The 12,539-nt window shown below is 42.5% G+C and overlaps 1 pseudogene; it reads left to right on the plus strand.

The window, feature by feature from the left end:
• The first annotated feature begins 375 nt into the window (after window positions 1-375).
• LOC130868796 (spindlin-2-like) overlaps window positions 376-12,539 on the plus strand; it is a 30,934-nt pseudogene continuing 18,770 nt past the window's right edge.

Consider the following 12,539-nt stretch of genomic DNA (forward strand, 5'->3'; position numbering starts at 1 on the left):
GCTATCTGTTTAGATTTTTCTTACTCATTTCAGTGATAGACATACCTTCTCCTGTCATTGACTCAGTCAGTCAGAAAGTAGGTTTCTCAGCAGAGGTCATTTGCCTTTGGGCAGCAGGAATGTGTCTCTGAGATTGATATACTGAACTGTAGAGAAATATTTGCTAATTGTCTTATTCATTTCTTAAGAGAAAATTACAGTTAGGTATCCAAACCTGTTCAGCACTGTCTTTGTCTCCTGCCCCAAAGTTCTTCCAGAAAAGAGCCTTGAACTCACAGCCTCCCCTTCTTATTCTTAAAGGCACTCATGGTTGAGGCCACAACTTTGTTTCTGAATTAAAGAGAAGAGTTCTTTCAACCTAGAAAGTGGGCAGCTATGAAGCCCAAGCACAGAAAGATAGCCAAGAGACAGAGGACCAGGAGATCAGTGGCCTACCTCAGTAAGTCTACAGCCATAATGGAGATGCCTTCTAGTATGAGATTCATGCCACCTCTCCAGAAGAGGAATGAGTCATCTCTCCAGAAGCAAAAACTGAGTAGGCCTTTTGAGGCCCTGGAGAATATTGTCAGCCGCAGAATTTCTCATGGCTGGAAGGAAGCCAATGAACCAGTCGCCCAGTGGAAAGCCATCATTCTAGATCAAATGCCAACAAATCCCTCTCTCTATTTGTTGAATTATGATGGGATTGATTGTGTCTATGGATTGGAGTTTCACAGTGATGAAAGGACTTAAAACCTTAAGATCCTGCCTAACAACAAGACATTTCTTCAGGAGAGAGACACTCATCTCTCAAACACCATAGTTGGCAGAGCAGTGAAACATACATTTGAGGGCACAAATGGCTCTAAGGATGACTGAAAGGGGATGGTCCTAGAGGAGGTGCCAATCATGAAGACCTGGTTCTATATTAACTACAATAAAGATCCGGTCTTGTACATTTGCCACCTCCAACATGAAATGAAACAATAAACATCCAAATTACCAGCAAAAAGAAGGACAGAATTCAGGAACAGCAACAGCCAAACTGCCTGAGAAATTGTTCTTACCTGTATGGTTCCTGGCAATGTGGGGCACGAAGGAAATTTGTGCCCAAAGATAGACAAAAAGTGAGGCATTTTTATATAGAATATATTTGTGTGAAGCATTGTACATTGCAAGAGGAAAAGAAATGGCTTTAAATCTCTGATTTTTTTTTACCACTCTCTCCATGTTCTTTCAAGTCAAATTGAAAGAGGCAGGTGGTGGATTTGGGTTTCTGTGATATGAAACATCAATGAAAATAATAGTTGCTCATTCGAGAATTCATCCTTTTTCTTTCAAATAGCCCTGTCCCTGTCTCTTACACCTGGCCTCTTCCCATTGCTTGAGGGCTGATGTCAACTCATGTGGCTCCCTGAGGAGCCTTCTCAGAACACACTAGCCTTCCATTTAATCTATTCTGGAAGCCCAACACTTAGGGTGACTTTGATCACACAGCCTACTGTGGTTGCACACACTGACCCAATAAAGCTGTTACTGTGGGTCTTGCTCTCATTTCCCATGGAGCTTCAATGACCAGCTCCTCAAACAGCTCATCATTCTAGAGAACACTTTATCCTTTTCTGTGTTATTCATGTCATCGCCTCTTCTCTCCCACAGACCAGCTTCTTCCAAAGCAGGATCGTTGATTGTGGTTAAATAGACTTTAAAATGTTAAGATTGATTAGACTTAAAGGTTGCATTATTATGAACCGACCTGATACCTATATGTTATGCATATAATTATGACAACCTAAAGTTACAGGAGCCATTTTCAAGTTGTGCATGCATTTATATTTATTTCTCCTTGAGTATAACAAGCTGCCCATCATGGGTGATACTAGTTTTCACTGGTTAGTTCTGGAATCTCTTGGCATAGAACATGTTGTGGTTTGAGTGGGAAATGTCCCACACAGGTGGTGCTCTTTGAAGAGGTTGCCAAACCTTTAGGAGGCAGAGAATTGCTGGAGGAAGTGGACACTGAAGATAGGCTCTAAGAATCTATAGACTCACACGACTTCCTGATCTCTCTCTGCTTCTTAATTGTTAATGCAATGTGGCCAGCGAGCCTCAGACTCCTGTAGCTCTTCCATTTCAATAGCTATTGAAATAATCCCTCTGAAATGCTGGGCAAAATTAAACCTTCTCTCCCTTAAGCTGTTTTTGTGTTGATGCTTTTTGCTTGCTTGTTTATTTGCCGCAATGCTTTGCATAGCAAAGGGAATGAAACAATTACATTTTGAAAGTACATACATGAAATTAAAACAAAACCAACACTCAGAAGGACAGATGTCCAACGAAGAAAGCATATTTAACATATTGAAATAGCATTTCATTTACTTTCTCTTACGATCATTAAAGATTCTATTTAACAAAGGAAAAACCAATCACACAGGGTCACCTAAAAGGTAGTGACTCCTGCCAAGTAACACAGTCTTAATCCTGAGCATTTGTAAATACAAAGTACAGCAGAAAACCAGGATAAAAGTGATCTATCCAATTTTTAGCCCCCACTGAGAGGGATCAAAATTTAAAAAAAAAGTACTTTGCAAATAGAAGCTTAAGATTCTCAAAAATGGGTCATCTCAGGTTACGATGGTCTTTATATTCAATGGCAAACCCCTGTATCAAAAGAGACACAGGAAAACAGTGGTGTGCTCACAAAGCAATGGAGACAGTAAGAGAACTGATACAAACTGAGGAATATCAAAAGCCAACTTTCCTAGCACATCTTGAGGAAGAAGGGTCCCCACCAACACATTTATTCCAGATCCTGAGAATAAACATCAACCTCTTTCAAGTATTTGTTTTAATAGAAAATTTTATACCAGTTCTTGGAATTAATACATTGGACAAAGGGTTGGTTTGGGAAGTCCTTCTGTCTATGTTTGCTTTTATTGGTTAATTAATAATGTTGTTTCAGACAGTAGCTTGGCAGAATAGACCTAGGTGGGAAAAGTAAATGATGATGGGAGAAAGAGGGTAGGGCCAGTGAGAAGCCACCTAGACACCACCATGGAAGAACACCTTCTCTGTAGTTGCCAAAAATTTGTCGCTAAGACATGAACTACTGGTGATACAGATAAATGCAAATGGGTTAATTTAGAATAAGGGAGGAATCTAGAAATATGGTTAAGCTATTGGCCGAACAGTGTTGTGAATAATATAGGTTTGATGTGATTATTTAAAGTCAAGGTGGTCGGGAAACTAACTAATGAGTGGCCTCCACCAACAAAGGCTATTGAAGAATCATTGACTATCCTGAGATGGCTTGTCTGGGTAAAACCTATGTTGTATGAATAAATTGGCTACACACCAGAGATTTTGACTAACAATAGACAAAGTCTAACTAGGTGAACCAATGAATATTTTTGGGCTTACTTACAGGAAAATTGGTGAGAGAGCACTTACAGTAGAAATGACTCAATAGCAGTTGGTTCAACAAAGCTCAGCCCAGCATGGTTAATAGTTTGGTAAGGCTGAGAACATGGAATTCACTGTGCAGCCTTGAGGCAGATCAGTGATCTGAAGAGTGTTTTTTTTTTAATCTTTGGCTCAGTTGATCTGAGCCTCATCTAAGCATCTCTATTTGTCTGTGATGATTGTTCAGTTATATATTAACTGCCAATATGCTGTTTGGAGGACGTTGCCCTGTGAATCTGCTCAGGTTAACAAACTCTCTATTGCTAATTTGAGTTGCTTACTTCCTATCTAAGTAGTTTCCCTGCAGGATAGAGTCTATCAACCAAAACTACATATTGGCATTAAAGAACTTTATATGTGGAGATGGAAGTGTCAGAGTCAGATAAGAAGGTAAAATTATGGGTTCACACAGGAGAGATAAAAGAAAAGGAGAGGGTGTATGAGAGCACTACCCTGTAGGATTTCAAAATGAAGGAGGGGACCTGAGCTAAGAAGGAAACAGCCACAGCCTTTTCCACAGTCACTACTTCTGTCTAGGCCACAAAATCTCCAAGCAGATAGCTCAAGCATTCGAAGTTTCTACTCTGAGAGGGCCAGCTAGAGTGTGGCACAGATGACCTTTTTCCCTGGAGTTATCCTCATGATCGACAGAAGGAGGCATATCTCCCTAAAGTCTCAACAACAAGTCTCACTGATGTAACAAAAGGCTTATGAAGGACCCTTGGGGAAGACTCATAACTAACATAGTTGGGAACAAATGCATCATCCAGGATGTGATGATGTCAATTTACACTGGCACATCTGCCTCTCTTCTGATTATATGAACAGGATGCTTGCTGCTTGAGGAACCATCTCATCTGGCGTTGTAATACCAGGACATCATAATGTCCTCTTTGCTTGTCTTCTCCCCCAGAGTAGTCTCTATCTCAGGTACAGTACATTGAACCACTTGCAGGAATAATAGAAAAATAGGTAGAGCATCCAGCTTGAGATATATCATACATGGCCACAATCACATTGGCAGCAACAAGGAAACAGATGAAGAATTCTGAGCATCAATGGAAGCTGAGGACGTAACACCAAAGCTAAGGCATGTAACACCATGGGGAGTTGCAGAGTTCCAGAGAATATATTCAGTTACATTCTGGAAGAAGCTAAGACTGCAAAAATGTCTTTCCAAATCAGAAAGTAGAAAAACTGAGACTATACAAAATATATGCAGTGATGAGACAAAGGTGGTAACTGAAAATGAAGAACCCCAAGTCCCAATTCCAAGAAGATAATGAAAGCATTTTTAAATGTTAATGAGCCACAAATCCTGGCAGTCAGAGCTCAGGAGATGGAATGCCATTTCAATCCCATGTAATGAATCTCTGCCTTAAGCATCTACAATGATGTATCTCTGCCTTGAGCATCTGGAGTAATATTTATTTGCCTTAAGCATCTATATCAATGCACCTCTGCCTTGAACATCTGCTGTCATGCCCCTCTAAAATGAGCATCTACACAAATTAACATCTGCTTTCAAAAGCAATATACTACTGGGATAGAGCTACCATTGCATGTTACTTACCTAGATAGTTGGCAGGTAAGAAGCCCAACCACAGAAAGATAGCCTAGAGACAGCAGACCATGAGTGAACCTTATAGAAGAGAAACTAGGAAGTACTCTACAACATATGGGCCCAAGAGATTAAGGACCACATTTAATAAAAGGGACCTCCTGGAACTGACAAGCTACTGTAGTGCAAAGGACACTGTCATTAAGACCAAAAGGCAACCCAATGACTGATAGAAGATCTTGAACAACCCAACAGATAAAGGTCTGATCTCCAAAATATATAAAGAACTTGAGAAATTAGATGTTAAAATACTAATTAATCCAATTAGAAATTGGGGCACTGAACTGAACAGAGAATTTTCAAAAGAAGTTCAAATGGCCAAAAGATACTTAAGGTCATGCTCAACTTCCTAGGAAATCAGGGAAATGCAAATCAAGACAACTTTGAGATACACCTTACACCTATCAGAAAGGCTACAATAATCAAGCACCAATGATAGCCTTTGCTGGTAAAGTTGTGGAGAAAGGGGTACACTCATCCATTGCTGGTGGGAATGCAATCTTGTGAAACCACTTTGGAAAGCAGTGTGGAGTTTTCTCAGCAAATTCAGGATCAACCTCTCCTGGTACCCATCAAGACCACTCTTGGTAATATACCCAAGAAATGCCCTATCATACAACAAAAGTATATGCTCAACTATTTTCATAGCAGCATTTTTTGTAATAATCAGCACCTGGAAACAACCTAGATGCCCATCAATGGAATAATGAAAGAAGAAAGTATGGAATATATACATGTTAGTGTACTACTTAGTAATAAAAAAAAGAAAAAAAACAATGACTGCCAGAAATTGTTTAGATGACCCATGTGTGGAGGACTATAAGCAGTCAAGATGACTAGGGCTCAAGGCTGATGCATAGAGTGTATAGGAATGAACTTCCATGAACCAATCTCCTCATAATTGTGTCTTTCTATACTTTCCAGACAAAGAAAAAGCGGTGAATACTGTGGGATAACGTTCTTGTAGACTATAAAGAGTAGTCACAGGAAAGCTATAGACTTTCCTGTAACTAGGCAGGAAATATAGTTGAGGTTATTAGACTAAGAGAAATATGGGAAGGGGATTTCACAGTGACTTATCAGCAAGAGGCAGAAGAAAAGGTGCCTCACCAGCGTGAGCCGGAACCAAGAGTCTTGACGGAGGGTGTCCAGGTTAAATAAATACACAGAGCAGGAGGTTGAGGTGGAACAGCTTTCTTTATTGTCTGCTGGGCTGGTTTTATAACATGGCACCAAATGAAGAGGGGGCTGCGAAGGGACTGTAACCTGAGCCTGGCAGGGATGAAGAACCAGTCACCATGCACTCAAAATTCCTTCCTTCCCCGCTCCAGGAGCAGAGGGAATTTATTATGTTTTTCTTGCAGATAAGCACCGCAAATGGGGGCAGGGATATCAACTCGGGGCTGCAATTCCCACAATTCCCCCTACTTTATTTCATAATGAGGGGTCCTGTTAGGTCCTGCGAGAGAAGTACCTTCCCTTACCCGTCATAGGGCCCCCGATGCCCTGTCTTAGGTATGGGGTCTCCCCACAGGTTGCCCGTCCTTGGAGGCCCTCATTTTTTCAGCATCTGTAGCCACACCTCATGACTTCTGGGAGAGTCATGCACCAGACTGAGTAACACCTGATGGTGGGCAAGCTCAGTCAGAGTGAAGATGTTTAAGACTCGTTTTAAGAGGAGCAGGCCTACTGCCACCCCTATTAGTCCCAAGATCCCCGGGGATAAGGCACCTCCCCATCGCTGTGCCCAACTCCCAATCTGGACCATGGTATTCCACTATCGCTCAGCAGATACAGGTTCAACACGAGTTTCATTAATTGCAATAATTTGATGTACCAAAGAGTGGGTAAAGTTTACAAAGGAATCATTCCAAGGTCCTCTAAGGTAAGCATTAAGGCGTTGCACCTGAAAGGACATATTTTTCACTTCCATAAGGGTCACACAGGCAGAATGATAAAAATGAGAACAAGAAGCTTGTTGCACCATCCATAACACATTAATCTGTTCCTGTAATAAGGCTGTTTGCTGATTTAAATTTAACATCCCCAACTGAATATGTGAGTTAATAGTATTTTGAGTTTCTAAGGCCTGGGTAACATGGGCAGCAAGAGTGTTAACAGTCTCTGCAGTAGCTGCACTCTGGGACACGGTGATTCCTGCAACGGTGCCAGCTGTGGCTGATATGGCGATAGCTGCAATGACTGCAGCAGTGATCCCAAAGTCTCTCCTTTCTCTATACAAGATAAGCTCTCGTCCATCATGTGGGTCTTCTACCACCAGGGGAACCAGGGCAGGAATCCTCACCATCAGCACAGACTCATCCATCGGGGACCAGCAATTGCTCAAAAAGCAGGAGCTGGAAGAACAATTAAGGACACCATCCTCCCCGACCGACCCATTAAAGGAAACAAACATAAAGGGAGGTAGAACACAAGCTAGGCTGACAATAGAGAAATTCATTACTGCTCCATAATTAATCTGGAGGGAGGTTTCAAAGATGTCCGATATGTTCCATCGGGCTGTGGCATTGAAGGCCAAGCCCCTTTGAAGGGCTAAAGGTCTAATATCTGTACATGCACGAGGGCCACAGAGAAACATGCCTGTGAACGTAGGTGAAACTCCTGCCATTTTTGGATTTCTATAGGAATAATCAAAGGCCCCTCCCAAGGAGTTTTTAAAGGTAGGTCGGTGACCAAACCACAATAAATATTTATCTCCCTCCAATTTCCATGGTTCCTTAGGAGCACAATTTCCCCAAGGCAATGGTAAATATAATTTGAAGGATTGTGGCATCTTCCAAATTAAGGGAGCTAGTCTCGGAGGGGTAGGAATCCAGAAACATTTCTTTTAAAATTTATTGGGTAAAAGATATCTCTCAATCCAAAACAGGGATGCCCAGAAGAATTAGAAGAAAAGTCTCCCAGAGAATAATTACTAAGGACCACACATGGCCCAGAAAGGGAGACACTAGGCATCACTGAAATATTGTTAATCCTCCGGAAGCAGAGGGCATGGGATATATCAAGCGTTAAATTACCCAGTGAGGATCTTTCTAATGTTGTATTTGCTGCAGGAACTCCCAAGGTATAATTGGTGGAGTAAGAGGATGGAAAAACAGAGCTTATTTTACTTACTGGCATCAGTATGGGTGAATTCCTCACCAGTGCCCATCTCAGGCCTCCCTCGATGTTCTTCACTTGAACCCATATTATCAGGGCCAGTATGCCCCGACTCCACTGGCCGAACATTCTGCTCTGGCACTCAGATGGGTTTTTTGGTTCCTGGAGGGAAGACACAAATGGCTCCCCTCACCCTAGCCAGCATAGGTGTGGGTGATTGCCATTGTCCCGTGATACTATCCTTCCATATAACCCAGCCCAGAGATTGGGAGGGTTTCTGCCAATGTCTTTCCATTGCTGATAGACCTTGTTTATCTACTGTTAGAAAATTTAAAATGTATAAAATTGTAGATAATTGGGTATTTGGGGAGGTGATATACTCCCCTCCTTTATTTTACAAAAGAACTGTTTAAGGGTAGCATGCGTGCGCTCCACTATGGCCTGTCCAGTGGGATTATGTGGAATTCCAAAGGTATGTGTAATTTGTTGTTCTTGGCAAAATTTTGCAAACAGTTGGCTGGTATAAGCCAGTCCGTTGTCTGTTTTGAGAAAGTCTGGGATGCCCATATAGGCAAAAGCCTGTAGGCAATGGGCAATAACATCCTTAATCTTTCCCCCTCAATGTAGGGAGGCATAAATTACCTTGGAATAAGTATCTATAGAGACATGTAAAAATTTAAGCCTGCCAGCTTGGGACAAATGGGTAACATCCATCTGCCAAAGGTGGTTAGGACAGAGGCCTCAAGGATTAACACCTTCGTTGGGGGCATTATGAAATGGAGCACAAGCTGGACATTGGGATGTGATTTGAGTAGCCGTGGCTAGAGAACAGCCAGAGTGAAACTTTAGAGAAGAGGCATTTAAATGATACTTTTCATGAAGATGATGGGCTCATTGTTCCTCAGAAAGGAACAATGCCATGGGGCGGGTGAGGGAATCAGCAAGCTTATTTCCCTCTGTCAAGGGCCCTGGCAAATCAGTATGGGCCCGAATGTGACCAATAAAGGCAGGAAACACTCTTTGGCATATAAGACTTTGTAGCTGAACCAAAAGGTGGAAAACCTGAGAGGTAGGTAATATGTATGGTGAGCTTTCCAATGGCCCGACAATTCTTGCCACATATATACTATCAGTATACAAGTTGAAGGGTTGATCCTTGAAAAGAGAAAAGGCCATAAGGCAGGCCATGAGTTCTGCAGCTTGGGCAGAAATTGGACCTAGGGGCTGCTTTTCTTTAATTGAATCAGAAACTACCACTGCATAGCCCTTGGAAGAACCATCAGTGAACACTGAGCACACTCCTTTAAGGGGGTAGGTTTTAATAATTTTTGGAAAAATAACAGGATGATTCTTTAAAAAAGAAATTAAATGGGAATCAGGATAATGGTTATCAAAAATGGCTCCAGTGGTGGCGATGAACAAGGTCCATCCATCTTGACGCCTCTGTAGCCTTGCTATTTCTTCCTTTTGATAAGCGATTAGAAATTTATTTGGGATCCTGCCAAAAACTTGTAAACTAAAATCATATGCCTTCCATAGGAGTTGTAGCACCATTTCATAATATGGAGTCACCACCTTCTTAGGGGAAGCAGGTAAATGTAGCCAATAAATTGGGTCCCCTATGCCAAAAAACTCCAGTAGGAGAAAATTGTGAAGAAAAGACCATGAAATAAAAAGGGCAGTCATAATTGAGGCAGCGGAGATGTGCTCGCTCAAGAGCATTAAGCAAGGCATACAGGACTTCTTTTGCCGCTGGAGTCATGATCCTGGGGGAGGCAGGGGAAGGGTCCCCAGGCAGCATATCATAAAGGGGCTTAAGAGCTCCTGTAGGAATGGAAAGGGAGGAACAGATCCACTGAACATCTCCCAATAATCTCTGCCAATCATGGAGGGTCTGTAAATGGGAGCAATCCAGCTGCAGTCTCTGGGGCTGAAGCCCAATGGATTGAATTTGAAAGCCCAGATATGAACAGGGTGGTTGCATCTGCACCTTCTCTGGGGCCAAAATGAACCCATGTCCCTCTAGAAGGGTCTGTAACTTTCAAACATTAATAAACTTTCCTCTTTGGTTGGTACTACTAGAAGTATATCATTTATATAAAGGACAATATGGAAGGAGGGAAACTTAAGCCAAAGTGGATCCAAAGAAGCTGCAACATATATTTGACAAATTGAAGGACTGGCAGCCCAGTCCTGGATTGTTAGGGTCAGAAATTTTTATAACAGGGGCAATCACTGGGCAGCACTTAACGCCTCCAAGGGGAGCCTCCTCCTAGCAAAGCCTCCTCAAGCCCAACCAAGTGGGAGGGGCCAGAGAGGTCCCTAACTGGTCAGAAAGAGGATAGGGAGGGGGCTTGTCCTGCTCCCCAGAGGTCCCCTCTGTCTTTTCTTTTAAACAGGCCCTGCGCAATTCCCACTGCAGTGCTGCGATTTCTCCCTCCAAAACTACTTCTTCTGAACCTGTTGATTCCCCTAAGCTCTCTTCAAAATCAGACAAAGAAGGGTAGAGGCGTGTTTGCGCCGAAGAATTTTGCTTGGGATGAGCCCCTAAGCTCTCAGAGGAAACTTGGTCCTGGGATTCACTTCCCTCCCCCTTGTCTGAAGGTTTTCGCTTTCTATAATCTTTCTCTTTTCTACCTTGTCAAGCCTCCCCTCAGCAGGCTGAGAGAGTGGTTCAGCCTCTGTTTCAGAGGCATTATCAGAACAAAGGGAAACCTTAGTCTCACTGTCTTGGATCTCAGATAACACCTCTTTTGTTGCTTCCAAAGCCTGCTTAGCCGGGACTTTCTCTGTAAGCAAAGCATTCCTGATCAGTCTCCAAAGGGAGAACGTGGCCATTGGTAGGACTTCAGGCCCCTCCATTCTCAATGTTTTCTGAAGATCCCTGCAGACCTGTTCCCATTCAGAAATATTGGGGGCTCCACTGGTGATGAATCAGGGACTCCACGTCTCTATAGTTTTAAGAAAATCTTCTAAAGTCTTAGTTTTTACAGCTGTTCCCTGCTCTTTCAATAATCTCTTTAACTGAAACTTTAACTCCGATTTACTTGTAATATTTCCCATATTAATTAATTAATTAATATTCATTTATATAATTAATTCCCCAATGCGTCCTGGCCAGCTTACGGGATGACCCAGTCCACTGTACCTCACTTTCCGATCTCGGTTGGGACCTCCAGATGCCGAGCCAGCATGCGCCGAACCAAGAGTCTTGGCGGAGGGTGTCCAGGTTGAATTAATACACAGAGCAGGAGGTTGAGGTGGAACAGCTTTCTTTATTGTCTGCTGGGCTGGTTTTATAACATGGCACCAAATGAGGAGGAGGCTGCGAAGGGACTGTAACCTGAGCCTGGCAGGGATGAAGAACCAGTCACCATGCACTCAAAATTCCTTCCTTCCCCGCTCCAGGAGCAGAGGGAATTTATTATGTTTTCCTTGCAGATAAGCACCTCAAATGGGGGCAGGGATATCAACTCGGGGCTGCAATTCCCACAAAAAGCAATGAGAATGACTTATTGGGCAAAGTTACCATGCCATGTTTCTAAACATAGATAAAAAATAAGGGTTAATATAAGATGTAAGAGCTAGCCAATAATAAATGTGCACTAATTGGCCAAACAGTTCATAATTAATAAAAGCCTCTGTGTGCTCTTTAGAAGTTAGTCACTGTGGGACTAGGCTGGATAGAGTCATCTACAACCAGAAGGTAACATGGAGAATCTAAAGTCATGTATGCATGGATACCCATGGGAAGGGTAAAAGAAAAGAGCACCTGAGAAAATTGGGAGCAGTGGGGGAAGAAAGTTGGGAGGAAGAGGAAGGAGAGGGAAGAATGGGAGGGCAAGGAGAAATGAAGGAATGGGATGGTTGAGATGCAGGAAGGTCAGAGGGGGAGAACAATGAAGAAAATATCTTGATATAGAAATCAATACAGGGATTAGAGAGAAAACTGCTGCCAGAAAAATTCTCAGTAATCCATAAAAAAGGCCCAGACAAAACTCCTAGTACTAGTGGAGAGGGTGTCTGAACTGGCCTGCATCTATAATCACATCTTGACCACTCTAATGATCATCATAGAATTTTTATTCAACCACTGATGGAAAAAGATGCTGAGATCCATAGCTAAACAGTGAGCCAAGCTACTGAGGTCCAGTAAAAGAGAGACTGAAGAGAGTATAGAGGCAATGGAGTCAAGACCATGGAGGGGAAACCCACAGAGACAGCATTCCTGAGCTAGCGGGAGCTCACTGACTCAGGGATGACATCTGAGAGTAACAACATTTAACCAAACTGGGTCATCTGAATGTGACTGACAAGTATTTGGCTTGGCAAGACTGTGTGGGTCCACTGGCAGTAA

This window comes from Chionomys nivalis, chromosome Y (genome assembly GCF_950005125.1).
Source record: "Chionomys nivalis chromosome Y, mChiNiv1.1, whole genome shotgun sequence".
Classification (NCBI taxonomy): Eukaryota; Metazoa; Chordata; class Mammalia; order Rodentia; family Cricetidae; genus Chionomys; species Chionomys nivalis.